A 14,049-nucleotide genomic window follows, 5' to 3' on the forward strand; every position below is an offset into this window, starting at 1 on the left:
AAATGATATTGCATCTCGATTTGACTCTCAGCTTGACTGTTATTAGTATATAGAAATTCCACTGATTTGTGTACATTGATTTTGTAACCTGAGACTTTACTGAATTTACTTATTAATGCCAAGAGTCTTTGGGGGGAGTCTTCAGGGTTTTCTAGCTACAAAATCATGTCGTCAACAAATTGGAATAGTTTGCCTTCCTCTTTGCTGATGTGGGTGCCCTTTATTTCTTCCTCTTGCCTGCTTGCTCTGGCTGGGATTTCTACTCGATGCTGAATAGAATTCCTTGGGGGTTCATCGCTGCTGAAATCCTGCTCCTTCTTATTCTGTAACTTCTTCCCACAGAATCTCTGGTAGGTTCTGACACTTTTTTCTCAGGATTATATGTGGCCTATTTTTTCTTCGCCTAAAACTTTTCCTTCTTTCTGAGATAATCTAGTAAGTGAGGTCTCTAGTCAGACATCGGGCCTCCCTTCCCTTCTTTTCTAAACTTTTTGATTTTCGTTATAATCATAGCCGCTTAAAACACAAAGACAGCATGCAACTGTGCAAAAATATTTTCTTCCTTTTTATCTTTATTCTGATAGGTTTCTTCCTATCAAAATTTTATTTCATCTTTTGAACTTTTTTTGTTAAAAACTAAGACACAAACACACTGCCTAGGCCTACACAGGGACGTATCACCAGTTTCACTGTCTTCCCCTCCACCCCTCCTCCCACTGGAAGGTCTTCAGAGGCAGCAATGAACATGGAGGTGTCATGCCCTGTGACAGCAATACCTTGTGCCAGAGACCTCCTGAAAGGCCTGCCTCAGCTCTTTTATACTTACCTATTTTTTTCCATAAGTAGAAAAAATTAAACTCTAAAATAATGATGAACAATATTGTATAGCAAATACATAAACCAGTAACAGTCAAGTATTATGTACTGTTTGTAACTGTGTGTACTACACTTTTATACAACTGGCAGCACTGTAGGTTTTTTTATACCACACCACCATGAACACATGAGGAATGTATTGTAGAATAGCTGCCGGCTATGATGCACGTACAGATATAGTGTCTCGCTTCTGGGGCGAGTGAATATGCCTTTTATTTATTTTTATTTTTTGGCAGTTTTTGGTCAGGGCTGGGTTTGAACCCGCCCCCTCCGGCATTTGGGGCCAGCGCTCCACTCCTTTGAGTCACAGGTGCCACTCACGAACATGCCTTTAAAAAAAAAGTCTCTGGCTCATCCACATATTAAGCCTTGTATTGTACCATACCATATGGTATGGGGATCCCAGGTGACAGGGATCTTTCAACACCCTTATATTCTTATGGGACCATCATTATATATGTAGCCTATCATTGTCAAAAATGTCGTAATGTAGTATGTGACTGCAAATCTATACACACACACATACACACAGAGTAGAACCTCCCTACATTGACTACCTCTTTAAGTTGACCTAATTTTCATAGGCTGAACATGTACCACATGTATGTCAGTGCAGCAGGCCTAGTTCTTTATGTTGACCACTTCTGTATGTTGACCAATTTGTTACAGTCCCTCTGGTGGTCAACTCACAGGGGTTTTACTATATATATATATATATAAATAAAATATCCAATTATTTTCCCCAATTTCAGAATAGTCATAAAACATCCTTTAAAAGAGTCAACTTTGGGCACAGTGGCTCATGCCTCTAATCCTAGTACTCAGGAAGGCTGAGGCAGGAGAATTTCTTGAGCTCAGGAGTTCAAGAGAAACATCAGCTGAGAGAGAGACCCCCATCTCTACTAAAAATAGAAAAAAACTAACCAGGCTTCATGGCCTGTGTCTATAATTCCAGATACATGGAAGGCAGAGGCAAGAGGATTTCTTGAGCTGAGGAGTTTGAGGTTGCTGTGAGCTAAACCAATGCCTAGGCACCCCAAAAGAATCAGTTCTGTTTCTCTTTTTATCACACTCCTTTGTCTAAATTTCCAGGGGACAGAACTTAATCACTGAGATACCTGAAATAAGAATTATGCTAAGTATGTCTCTTCCAAATGGTGAGTGCCTGACACCATCAGACCTGTGTGAATCTTTGGATAATGAGATTAACTGTCTGCTGATACTGGGCTCTCTCCTCACCCGCTCAGGCCAACAGGCTTTGTGCAATACTCGTGTGCTTCTGGGGTAAGTGAACAAACCTTTTCAAAAAAATATTTGGCTCAACTACAAATTAAGCCCTGCATTTTACCATACCATATTCAGATTAATGTTTTTGTTTGTTTGTTTGGTTTTGGTTTTTGCCAAGACAGAGTTCTACTCTATGCCCTGAGCAGAATACAATGACGTCATAGCTCACTGCAACCTCAGACTCAGGTTGTGGGTATCCTGCTGCCTCAGCCTCCCAAGTTGCTGGGATTACAGGTGCTTGCCACGGTGCCCGGCTGGGTTTTCCAATTTTTTTCATGAGTTAGGGTCTTACTCTCAGCTCAGACAAGCCTTGAACTCCTGAGCTCAAGCAATCCTCCCTCCTCAGCCCCCTACAGTGCTGAGATTACAGGCATGAGCCACCGTGCCCAGCAGATTGATGTTTTTATTATTATTTTGTTCTTCAAATTACCTCTTTACAGGAAAAAAAAGGAAAGAACACAGCTTTTCTTTTTCTGGATTGGTTTAAATTTTAAACTTTAAAGGCTCCTGGAAGTAAATATAATTAACAAAGTATGTTTTTCCTCTTTTGATGCCAATGGTCTTTGTAGGATGTGTAGGGGGAAGTGATATTACATGAGGAGACTGATACCCTTTGCCAGACATAATAGTTGTCACACAGTTGGCATTTTAGAAATTCTCAGAGGATAAATTCAGATCCACAACTCTACTACCACAAATATACAAAGTGTGCAAAGCATTTATGTCTCAAAAACATCACTGCTCATTAGACCCTCCTTTGAAAAATAGCATTTCTATTACACAATTAAACACACATAGCAATGACTCCAAAGTAAAAATATCAGGATGACAACAAAAGTCAAAATGGAATCCTGAAGATGCCAGAGAAGGAGAGAAAAATGAATATTTAATAAAAATGGGGATGGGGTTCAAGGAGTAGAGTTGGTACAGTCTCCTGAAGCAAAGTATTTTAATAGTAAATATATTTTTACTATTAAACCCACAGCTAATATTTTACTGAATGGAGTAAAACTGAAAGCTTTTCCTCTTAGAACTGGAACCAGACAAGGTTGTTCTCTGTCACCATTACTATTCAACATAATGCTGGAAGTTCTAGCCAATACAATTAGGCAAGACAAGGAAATAAAGGGCATCCAAATGGGAGCAGAGGAGGTCAAACTCTCCCTCTTTACTGATGATATGATCTTATACTTAGAGACCCCTAAAGACTCTACCACAGACTCTTGGAAGTCATCAAAAAATACAGTAATGTCTCAGGATATAAAATCAATGTCTCTAAGTCAGTTGCCTATATATAGGCCAACAACAGCCAAGATCAAAGGTTAATTAAAGATACAACTCCCTTTACCATATCACCAAAGAAAAGGAAATACTTAGGAATATACCTAACAAAAAAGGTGAAGGACCTTTATAAAGAAAATTATGAAACCCTAAGAAAGGAAATAGCAGAGGACTTTAGCAAATGGAAGAAATATCATGCTCATGGCTGGGAAGCATCAACATTGTTAAAATGTCTATACTTCCAGAGCAATCTACCGATTTAATGCCATACCTATTAGAATACCAACATCCTATTTTCAAGACTTGGAAAAAATGATTCTGCATTTTGTATGGAACCAGAAAAAAACATATAGCTAAGGCAGTCCTTAGTACTAAAAACAAAGCCAGAGGTATCACCATAACAGAATTTAGGCTGTACTACAAAGCCATAGTGGTCAAGACAGCATGATACTGGCACAAAAATAGAGAATGAACAAAAAAAATAGAGAATAGAACATTTGGAATTGAATAGAAAACCAGGAAATGAAACCAACTTATAACCACCTCATGTTCGATAAACTAGTCAAGAACGTCTACTAGGGGAAAGACTCCCTATTCAATAAATGGTGCTGGGAGAACTGGATATCCACATGTAAAAGACTGAAACTGGATCCACACCTTTCTCCACTCACAAAAATTGATTCAAGATGGATAAAAAACTTAAATTTAAAGCATGAAATGATAAAAATCCTCAAAGAAAGAATAAGAAATACACTGGAAGATGTCTGCCTGGGGAAAAACTTTAAGAAGACTGCTGGGGCAATAGTAACAACAGCAATAATAAACAAATAGGATTTAATTAAACTGAAAAGCTTCTGTACAGCCAAAGAGACAACCATCAAAGCAAATAGACAACCTGCCCAATGGGAAAGGATATTTGTATATTTTGAATCGGACAAAAGCTTAACTAGGATCTACACAGAACTCAAATTAATCCACAAGAAAAAACCAACAATCCTATACATTAATGGAGAAGAGGGATGAACAGAACCTTCTCTAAAGAAGACAGATGAATGGCTAGCAAACACATGAAGAAATGCTCATCATCCCTAATTATTAGAGAAATGAAAATTAAAACTACCCTGAGATATCATCTAACCCCAGCAAGAGTGCCCTATACCACAAAATCTCAAAACTGCAGATGCTGGTGTGGATGTGCAGAGAAAGGAACACTTTTACACTGCTGGTGGGACTGCAAACTAATACAACCTTTTTGGAAGGAAGTATGGAGAAACCTCAAAGAACTCAACCTAGACCTCCATATAATTCTGCAATCCCATTCCTGGGCATCTATCCAGAAGGAAAAAAGACCTTTTATTATAAAGACACTTGTACTAAACGGTTTATCGCACCTCAATTTATAATCGTTAAAATGTGGAAACAGCCTAAATGCCCCTCAACCCAGGAATAGATAGTCAAGCTGTGGTATATGTATACCAGGGAATACTATTCAGCCACTAAAAAAATGGAGATTTTGCAGCATTTGTATTAACCTGGATGGAGGTGGAGCACATTATTCTTAGTGAAGCATCACAGGAACAGAGAAGCATGAACCCTATGTACTCAACTTTGATATGAAGACAATTGATGACAATTAATGACATGGTGGGTCATGGGGGAAGGGGAGAGCAGACAGAGAGAGAAGGAAGGAGGGGTGAGGGAAAGGAAAAGAAAATAGTGACTAATTCTCACATAAATTGGATTTAATTTTGATCAAAGTACATTACTTGAACATTAAATTTTAATTCAACTTGTTAATACGTTGTTTAGGATATTGCATCCTCATTTATAAGTGAAATACATTTGTAATTTCCCTTTATAATAATATATTTTTTCCAATTTTAGTATCAGGTGTATCCAGATGAAGTAGAATGATTTTGAAGTATTTCTTCTTCTTCTATTGTCTGTAAGATTTGGCATGATCTGTTTTTTTGAAATTATCTTCTATTTTTATTTCTAAATATTAGTTGTAAATTTTTTGAGACTTTGGGAAAAAAATAAGAAGAAGAAGTTAACTGATGACTCCATACTAAACCTCAGAGTCAAAGCATTCTATGATAGACATACTCTTATATGACAATTGAATGTTACTTTTTTTGCATTATTATTATTGCTCAATATTTTGTTGCAGCAATCGTCTGATTTCTTTTCTGAATGTATTTATTTTCATTCATTCTTTACGAGGTTTTTATTTCTAGTCCTTATTTTAAACATTGTTATTGTTATTAAATGTTAAGCCTTCTTGAATTTTGTGAAGGCAAAAAGTGGAAACCAGATAAACACATGTATATGTATAGAGAAAATTAAAAAAAATAATTTTTTTTAAGTTAAGCAAGTTTATCAAAGAATTTAGATTATTCTGGCAAATTAGACAATTCTATTAAGAGGGTCAGTCAATTTTTCATGCTTTTTTTTTTAATTTTGCAAATAAAAACCTACAAGCTTAATTTTTCATTTTATGTCTATATGGGTAGACACAGAACACACTGACAAAATCAGGGGTCAGAACTTCCATGTTCTCAAAAGTAGCAATGTAATGGGATAGTATGGGGAGGAGCAAAAGTCTGAAGCCCATTCTTGTCATTTCAAAGACTCCAACTTATCAAATATGTCTGCAAGGTAAGGTAGCACAGGTTAACTAAATAATCATATTCCTAAGCTTTAGGTCAGAATTACTTCAACTCAACATAATAGTACTCATGACCTCATCCTCATCAGAAAGGTAGATTGTGAGCTGCACATGTCTTTGGTTAATAAAAGTGCTTTTTAAAAATATTAAAAAAGTATTACTATACAAATAGCCAAATGAAAGAATTAAACCTTAGGCTATATTCTCTAATTTAGAAAGAATAACGCTTAGTGAGCTGAGCATTTCACTTAGAATATATGTAGTTGAAATCCATTTCAGCACTACTCTAATTCCCCAAAGAGAGAAATATTGTACTTTTGTGATTGCAATTTTAATTATAAATTTTAATTTTAGGGAGAATTACTTGTGAAAGAAGTAAGAAAGGAAACTAGGCATAACCTTTTCACAACTGTTTCCTCCTACCATTGAAACAATTTCTTGATAGTCTAGATACTTCACGAGTCTCCTTCAGTGACTTTAAAACTAAAAACGTAGTCTACACGTCTACTACTTTTTAGCTGATAATTTGTTTGGTAACTGTGGATTTTTAAATTTTTTATTTTGAATGAATTATAGACTCACAGGAAGTTTGAAAAAATAGTCCATATGTGCCCCCTGTATGGGTCATTTCAAAAGTTTTGAGATACACAATAGTCAAGAAACATAAAATGCACATGAACAGAAACAAATGAGGCCCTTCCAGCAACACTGATAACTCACGCAAGTCAAAACCTGCACAGTAAGTCAGAAAAGACACTGTAGACTGTGTTCCTTGGAAATAAAATAATGGATCATAACACAGTCTGTCCCAAAACTCCTGTAGTGACCCCCATCTCTTCATTCAACATTCTCCAGTGGCTGCATTATCTACGACTGTTGTACAAGATCAAAACCAAGGAATTGACATTGGTACAATCTACAGATCCTGTTCAGATTTTGCACATCCTGCTTTTATGTTTTAACATGTACTCATATGAGTGTGTATTTATGTGAGTATGTGCGTAGTTCTATGCAATTTTTTTCACATGTATTGATTTGTGATTGTAGGATGATCAAGAGACAAAGCTGTTCTTTCAGCACAAAGGAATTTCCTCCAGCTCTCTGTTTATATAGTTGCAGTCTACCTCCCTAACTCCGTCCCATCCCCAGGTTCTGGCAAACGCTATCTGACCTTCACTTCTATTATTTTTTTCATCATTAAGGATATTCTATAAATGGAACTATATGGAATAGTATAGATACGTTTTCAGATTGACTCTTTCCACTCAGCAGAATCTCCTATCGGGTTGTCTGGTAAATACATTCTTATCTTTATGATAAGTAGACATACTCTTTTCCTGATTGGCTTTGCCATTTGATATTCTTGCTCATCATGAATATATGAAAGACCCAGTGTCTTTGCCTCCTGCCTTGTATTTGGCATTGTCACTGTTTTTCTTTTTTATTTAAGGTATTCTGATAGGTATGTAGTAATATCTTGTTGTGGTTTTAAATTAAATTTCCCTAATGGCTAATAATGTAGAACATATTTTCATGTGCTTTGTTTGATATCCATATGCACATATTTCCTGCTTGGTAAAATAAATGCTTGTGGTTTTTATCCATTTTCTAATTAGGTTGTTTGTTTTGCTTTTGTGTTTGTTTTGGCTCTTCGAAAAGAAAAAAGATTCTTGTTAGGAGTTTTTTCCAGATATATTTGTAAATAATTTTACTCAGTCTCTAACTTGCCTTTATATTTATTTTGGGGAAATTTATCAAGGCTCTATCAAATCATTAATTTGATTTTCTGCAGTGTTAGTTTCTGTGCCTTACTAATTTCAATACAGGTTTTAATTATGATATTACGTTGCCTTTCTGCCTTTTGTTGTAAGGAATGTATTTCAGTATGTATTCAATCATCATATTTTTTTCTTTGAGTTCCTGTTTCCTTTGATTTTACTGAAAATTCAAAGGCTGTTTCATTATATTATCTCTATTTTCTACAATAAGCATTTGGTAATGTACATAATCCTGCTAATTACTGATTTTCATAGGATAATATTGTCCAAATAAATTGGATTACCTTCAAACATCTTCTCTAAACCATGCAAATCAACACATTAAAGGAAGTTAAATCACCTACAGTAGAAGTGGGAGATTGAAAATGCTACACCAACTTCAAATTTACAGGTCATTTGGGAAATAAACACCCGAGATGAGCAGAATCCTCTCTGGAGCCCTTAGAAGAGTAGAGAGTATGTCAGCATTGGAACACATAAAACACCATCTAATTTGCACCTGCAAAAGTAGAGGGTTAACCCTAGTAAAAAAATAATAAGAGCAGATGGGACACTTGGTAAAGCAGAACGCTGGATCCAAAATTTTAAAAGAAATTGTTGGAAACTCTATAGAATGGAAGGTGACAGTTAAATAAGGCATCTATCTATGGGAGAAGACGGAATCTTAAAAAGTGTGATGTCTCTTGGAGACTTGGTAATGAAGAGAAAGAAGGAAGCTGCTTCCAAAAAAAAGTGTTGATTAAATGACAAAAATTGATAATTAGGAGGTAAAACACTTTTCACCAAAGTTGGGATTTTTAAATTAAATGCAGTCCAGTTGCACCAATTATAGCAACCACTCTTGAACTAAGAAACCAAATTAGGTGTCCAAATCTTTTTTCCCACTGTGGAATTACTAGTGATAAGGGGAATGGCAAGATAGATATGAAGGTCTATAGCTCCTATTCTTTTACATGCATTATCATGAAAAGAAAAAAAAGATATGGCATCTCTAAAAAGCAGCAAAAACAAGAAAGAGATAATGATTATTAAATCTTCCTCCCCAAAAGAAAAGAGCTAAAGCACAGCAGTGCAGTGTTAATTAAATGTAATTAAACAATTAAGATAAAAGATATATGAAAAACAACAAAAGGTATGAAGAAGAGATATGAAAAAACAATGTAAATCAAAAATTTGTAAACTACAACAAGAAAAAAGAGACACAAGGAGTGAAACAGGCGAACAATTAAAGCAAAAGGCAAAACAATCTCAATGATAGACATTGAATGATTCCTACTAGCAGGAATAGACATAATTACAAATATAATAAATAACCCAGCTAAAAGAGAGACACGATTAGGACCAAGAAGAAAAGGAAGTAAAAGGGCAAAATAAAGAGAAAGTTAGAGCTAAAGAACAGAAAAAATACATATAATATGTATATAAAGGAGTCACCAAGAATTCTAAATAGATTTAATTGCACACATAATTCAAAAAAATACTTTTAGATAATAGAATGCCTAGTTCAGCATACAAAAATCATTACTGATCACTGAAGAGGAACTGAATCTAAAACATGTCAAATAAATTTGTTTCACTTTAAAGAGTAAGAAAAAAAGGCCAGGTGTGGTAGCTCACACCTACACTCTAGGAGGCCAAAAAGGATGGATTGCTTAAGATTGCTGGATTGATTGTTGGAGACTAGCCTGAGCAAGAGTGAGACCCCATCTCTGAAAATAGCCGAGCATTGTATCAGGCTCCTGTAGTCCCAGCACCTCAGGAGCCTGAGGCAAAAGAATCCCTTGAGCCCAAGAGTTTGAGGTTGCTGTGAGTTGTGGCGTCACAGCACTCTACCCAGGGCAACAGAATGAGACTCTGTCTCAAAAAAACAAAACAAAAAGACAAACAAACAATAAAACCAAAAACAACTCTGAGGCACTCTAAGATGTAAGGGCTCTGCTACATATGAAACACTCTTCGAAATGAAAAGTAAAACAACTAAGTCAAGAGAAATACATAGAAAGTAAAATGAGTTTATTGCATCAGCATAGGCAGTAAGTATAAGTCAAAGGCTACCATTTAAAGCTGAAAGAAAACCAAATAAGGTAAAAGTGCACAAGGAAAAAGTAAACTAGGAGGTTTTAAGAAGGTATTGTTATTACAATATCTACCAAAATAAATACACTGAGTGCATGAAATATTCAAAGAAAATAGAAAACTATAGAATAAAAATATAGATTAAATGCAATCCCCACCAGAGCACCAAACATTCTTTATAGGAAGAGAAAATACAAAATGCTAAAAGGTGTATGGAAGCGGAATATACCACAAATAGCCAAAGTAATTCTGAGAAAAATGTAACAAAGTTCTCACGATGTCAGACCTCAAAATATATTACCAAGGTAGCATGGTACTGGCATAAAAATGACCAATAGAATACCATAGACCATAGAATACCATAGACCAATAGAATACACATAAAAAATGAAGAAATTAATCACCTATCTACAGCCAACTGATTTTTGACAAAGGTGCCAAGAATACTCATTGGGGAGAAACAGTCTCTTTAATGAATGATCCTGGGGAAACTGGACATTCATATGCAGGAGATTTAAACTGCCCTTAGCGTGGTGACTCACACCTCTAATCCCTGAACTCTGGGAGGCCAGGTGGAACACTGCTTGAGGCTAGGAGTTCCAGAATACCCTGAGCAACAAAGCAAGACCAAGTACCTGTGAGAAAATAAAAAAATTACCTGGGTGTGTTGGTGTGCACCTGTAGTCCTCACTACTCAGGTAGTTGAGGCAGGTAGGTATCACTTGAGTCTCCTGAGGGAGGAGGAGTTTGAGGTTGTAGCAAGCTGTGATGATGCTATGGCACCCAAGCTTGGGTGTCAGAGTCAGACACTTGTTTTTAAAACAAACGAACAAAAAGAAAAAACGAGACCCCTAAACTTCACTCTGTAAAAAAATCAACTCAAAATGGATAAAAGACATAAAAAGACCTAAATGTAAATCCTAAAACAAAACTAACTATTAATAGTTAAAAAATATATGGGAAACACTTGAGAACATTAGTCTGGGGCAAAAAAATTTATGAATACCACAGGCAACATAAGCAAAAATAAATACAGGGGATTCATTCAAACCAAAAAGTTACTGCATAGCAAGGAAACAATAGACAGAGACAATGTGCAGAAAATAACATACAAAATGGGAGAAATATTTGCAAACTACTAGCCTGACAGGGGAGTAATATCCAGAGTGTACAAGGAGCTGAAACATCTCAATAGCAAAGAATAAATAATCTAATTAAAAACTGGGGGCTGATCTGAACAGATATTTCTCAACAGAAGAAATATAAATGGACCCTAACCATTAGGGAAATTCAGATCAAAACTACAGGTATCATCTGAGACATCATCTCAGCTCAGTTATGATGACTGATACCAAATGATTAAAAAATAGAAAGTGCTGGTGAAATAAGAGAAGTCTTATCCATTGTTGATGTGATAGTAAACTAACATAGCCACTATGGATAGCAGTATGGAGATTCTTCATAAAAGTACAAAGAGAACTGCCATACGATGGAGCAATCCCATTACTTGGAATTAATCTAAAGGAAAGGAAACCAGTGGGTTGAAGAGATATTTGTACCCGCATGTTTTTGGCTGCATTACATGTATTCCCAATAGCCAAGGTAGGGAATCGCCCTAAGTGTCCAACACCAGATGAATGGATGAAGAAAATGTGGTCCACTTATACCAGGGAATCCTATTCAGCTGCTCCAAAGAATAAAATCTTGTCATCAAGGCAACACGGATGGAACTGGAGGGCATTATGTTCAGTGAAACAAGCCAGGATCAGATAATTGAACACCACATGCTCTCACTCTCATGCAGAAGCTAAAAAACAATTGATCTCATAGAAGTATAAAGTAGAACATGGGCTACATGAGGCTGGAAAATGTAGGGAGAAGGGAGATATAGGGAGAGATTTGCTAAAGATCAAAACTGCAGCCCTCACTGGCCACCGAAAACCTGCCACGCCGCATGCATGCCCTGCTGCTGCCCCACAGAAATGCTTCAATTACCTACAGTTCTTCACCAGATAAGACCAGTGTCCAGGGCACTGGCTCCCCATTTCACTCGGGCTTATGCCAAAGATGTTTTGGTGCAGATGCCCGAGCATTAATGCTTCAAGGTGTAGACCTGTTAGCCGATGCTATAGCCATTACAATGGGGCCAAAGGGAAGAACAGCGATTATTGAACAGAGCTGGGGAAGTCCCAAAGTAACAAAAGATGGTGTGACTGTTGCAAAGTCAATTGACTTAAAGGATAAATATAAAAACATTGGAGCTAAACTTGTTCAAGATGTTGCCAATAACACAAATGAAGAGGCTGGGGATGGTACCACCACTGCCACTGCGTTGGCAGGTCTACTGCCAAGGAAGGCTTAGAAAAAATTAGCAAAAGTGCTAATCCAGTGGAAATCAGAAGAGGTGTGATGTTAGCTGCTGATGCTGTCATTGCTGAACTGAAGAAGCAGTCTAAACCTGTGACAACCCCTGAAGAAATTGCTCAGCTTGCTACGATTTCTGCAAATGGCGACAAAGAAATTGGCAGTATCATTTCTAATGCAATGAAAAAGGTTGGAAGAAAATGTGTCATCACAGTAAAGGATGGAAAAACACTGAATGATAAATTAGAAATTATTGAAGGCATGATGTTTGATTGAGGCTATATTTCTCCATACTTTATTAACTCATCAAAAGGTCAGAAATGTGAATTCCGGGATGCCTATGTTCTATTAAGTGAAAAGAAAATTTCTAGTGTCCAGTCAATCGTACCTGCTCTTGAAATTGCCAGTGCTCACCGTAAGCCCTTGGTCATAATTGCTGAAGATGTTGATGGAGATGCTCTAAGCACACTTGTTTTGAATAGGCTAAAAGTTGGTCTTCAAGTTTTAGAAGTCAAAGCTCCAGGTTTTGGTGATAATAGAAAGAACCAGCTTAAAGACATGGCTATTGCTACTGGTGGTGCAGGGTTCGGAGAAGAGGGGTTGACCCTAAATCTTGAAGATGTTCAGCCTCATGACTTAGGAAAAATTGGAGAGGTCATTGTAACTGAAGATGATACCATGCTCTTGAAAGGAAAAGGTGACAAGGCTCAAATTGAAAAACGTATTCAAGAAATTATTGAGCAGTTAGAGATTACACCTAGTGAATATGAAAAGGAAAAACTGAATGAACATCTGGCAAAACTTTCAGATGGAGTAGCTGTGCTGAAGGTTGGTGGAACAAGTGATGTTGAAGTAAATGAAAAGAAAGACAGAGTTACAGATGCCCTCAATGCCACAAGAGCTGCTGTTGAAAAAGGCATTGTTCTCAGAGGAGGTTGTGCCCTGTTTTGGTGCATTCCAGTCTTGGACTCATTAACTCCAGCTAACGAAGATCAAAAAATTGGTATAGAAATTATTAAAAGAACACTCAAAATTCCTGCAATGACCATCGCTAAGAATTCAGGTGTCAAAGGATCTTTGATAGTGGAGAAAACAATGCAAAGTTCCGCAGAAGTTGGTTATGATGCTGTGATTGGAGATTTTGTGAATATGATGGAAAAAGGAATCATTGATCCAACAAAGGTTGTAAGAACTGCTTTACTGGATGCTGCTGGGGTGGCTTCTCTGTTAACTACAGCAGAAGTTGTAGTCACAGAACTTCCTAAAGAAGAGAAGGACCCTGGAATGAGTGCAATGGGTGGAATGGAAGGTATGGGAGGTAGCATGTTCTAATTCCTAGAAAGTGCTTTACCATTAATGAACTGTGACAGGAAGCTCAAGGCAAGTTACCAATAACTCAGAGAAGTCAGTAGGAGAAAGTGAATAAAAGGCTGGTTAATGTTTAAGAAAATCACTATAACCACAACTTACTGGTTTCAGTTGACAAATGTAATGGTTTACTGCTGTGATCCATTGACTATGCCTACGGATAATTTATTTTGTATTTTTGAATAAAAACACATTTGTACATTCCTGATACTGGGTGCAAGAGCCATATACCAGTGTACTGCTTTCAACTTAAATCACTGAGGCATTTTTACTACTGTTCTGTTAAAATCAGAATTTTAGTGCTTGCCATCACCAGATGAAAAGTTAAGAAGCAGCCTTTCTGTGGAGAAT

The 14,049-nt window shown here is 36.7% G+C and overlaps 1 pseudogene across 1 annotated transcript; it reads left to right on the top strand.

Annotated features, from left to right (window-relative positions):
* Nucleotides 1-11,948: 11,948 nt before the first annotated feature.
* Nucleotides 11,949-13,721, top strand: LOC100940429 (annotated as a pseudogene). Its single transcript, XR_154232.3, has one exon. The product of XR_154232.3 is annotated as a 60 kDa heat shock protein, mitochondrial pseudogene (transcript).
* Nucleotides 13,722-14,049: the final 328 nt, after the last annotated feature.

Source organism: Otolemur garnettii, unplaced genomic scaffold, assembly GCF_000181295.1.
Source record: "Otolemur garnettii isolate 467f Iridium unplaced genomic scaffold, OtoGar3 scaffold00102, whole genome shotgun sequence".
NCBI lineage: Eukaryota > Metazoa > Chordata > Mammalia > Primates > Galagidae > Otolemur > Otolemur garnettii.